The sequence below is a fragment of the Tasmannia lanceolata genome, unplaced genomic scaffold (assembly GCF_043159265.1).
Source record: "Tasmannia lanceolata isolate RefF3 unplaced genomic scaffold, GAP_Taslan_0.1 ptg000003l, whole genome shotgun sequence".
In the NCBI taxonomy this organism is placed as follows: Eukaryota; Viridiplantae; Streptophyta; class Magnoliopsida; order Canellales; family Winteraceae; genus Tasmannia; species Tasmannia lanceolata.
Genome location: NW_027518680.1, coordinates 13,769,527 through 13,771,324, shown reverse-complemented (window position 1 = coordinate 13,771,324; position 1,798 = coordinate 13,769,527). Strand labels below are relative to the sequence as shown.

The 1,798-nt window shown below is 37.0% G+C and overlaps 1 long non-coding RNA gene across 2 annotated transcripts; it reads right to left on the bottom strand.

Moving 5' to 3' along the window:
- Window positions 1–369: 369 nt before the first annotated feature.
- Window positions 370–1,410, bottom strand: LOC143861378 (uncharacterized). 2 transcript variants are annotated; one of them, XR_013239957.1, is made up of 2 exons: window positions 1,195–1,410; window positions 370–1,090 (listed from the first exon to the last, which is right to left on the bottom strand). It is a non-coding gene; the product is annotated as an uncharacterized LOC143861378 (long non-coding RNA). The 2 variants fall into 2 exon arrangements; XR_013239956.1 differs by having other exon boundaries at window positions 370–796.
- Between the last annotated feature and the right edge of the window lie 388 nt (window positions 1,411–1,798).

Below are 1,798 nucleotides of genomic sequence, written 5' to 3'. Positions count from 1 at the left end.
GACGTTGTGGGTCTGTTCTAGATTAGAGGGCTAGGATCATCCTGTCCAAACATTTTTGGGGATAAAAAGGGTCACATTTCTAACTCTACGGTTTGAGGATAAAAATGGTGGTTCCCACCAAATACCACCCTTGATATTTGATCCAACGGCAGCCTCTTAAAAAGTGTGCTGTTGTTGGAACAACTATCATGGGTGGTACCCTTTCAAGGTATTGTAGATGGGGCATAGTTGTTAAAACAAGTATTCTACAAATGAGGGTTGCATTTATAACGGCATTAAAACTGTAAAAGTAAAGAAATAGCAAATGCAATTAGGCGAATGGATCCAATGGGGGCTTGGCGCCCTTCAATTTTGCAGTCTCATTAAGAATATCCTTAATTTTAGATAGTTTAGAAACTTAAAGAGGTCCCAGAACCAAGCATACAACACACACTTTATGACTCCATACATATGACTCCATACATGAGATTTGCAACTGCTTTTAAAGCACAAAAAATGAAGAGTTTAAAAGTGAAATTGGGAGCCAATTTCATGTCCAGGAGTTTATGCAAAAATGGCCCCATGCTATTTTTTAGTCCCCATGCTATTCATGATACTTCTAATTGTGGTCCTGTTAGTGTATCTCCTGTTGATCCTGAGAATGTACCCTTTCACTAACTTTTTCGCTATTATGAGATAAATAGTCTTGCCAATGACCCCCTTAAGCAGATTTTCCGTTCATTCATTCAACACAATATTGTAAATGCTTATGAGTTCTTCATCAAATGGAGGAAATTATTCCCAAGATCTCTACACTCTACAAGTTTTGAAAAAAAAAAAAAAAAGGTTATCTTCTTCTATACAGAGCTTCGAGTTTCCATATTTCTACACTTTCATATTCCAAAATCCCCAGATTCATAGAATCATCCCAAAAGAAAATTCTTCCCACCACATTCTTCATGTAACATTACTTTAGAAAAAAAAAAAAAAAGGTTACTACCCACGAGTTTCTGCAAAAATGGCCCAAAAAATCCAACAAACAAATTCGACCAAAAATGGAAAAAAAAATGTCAATAACAGCTTCAAAACCAAAAAAAAATGGCAAGCTTCCCTGGAAACCAAAAAAACTTCACTATAATAGAGGGGAATAAGAAGAAGGAAAAACCCAAAAAAACAAAACAAAATAGAAATGAAGATAAGAGGAGAGAAACATACCTAGAAAGCCAACCTTGCTGTGCGTTTGATGAAGACGAAATTTCAGATAGTTGTGATGAACATGATGGCTGCCATGGAGGGAGGAAGAAGACTATTTAGGGTTTCTTTTATAAGAACCTCTTTACTTTCAACAACCCACTTTACAATTTCATCCACTGTATTTACTCACCGAGCGACTTTTAGTTTCCCGGGAAACCAAATCGCAATATTTTATTGGGATTTGGTTTCCCACTCTCGTGAGTAAATGTTTCCCTCCATGTCTTTCTACGTCATTTTTTTCAATATCCACCTAACCACTGCTATTTTCCCGGGAAGACAAGTGAACACCGCTATTTTAGCTTTCTCGGGAAAAAAAGAGGTGTTTTCCCGGGATTTGGTCTCCTGGGAACGCAAGTGAACAGACCCTTAGGAAAGCCCATCCGGTTTATAATGAAACCCATTTATAATGGCATTGAAAATGTAAAAGTAGAATAATAAATGTACTTTGATGACCTAAATCTAAAGAAGGCACCCTTAGGCTAGTTTTTGCAAGGGCACCCTTCAATTAGCATTCCTCTCTCTCCCTCTCTATATGTGTATATGCAAATGTATAACTCTAAGGTTC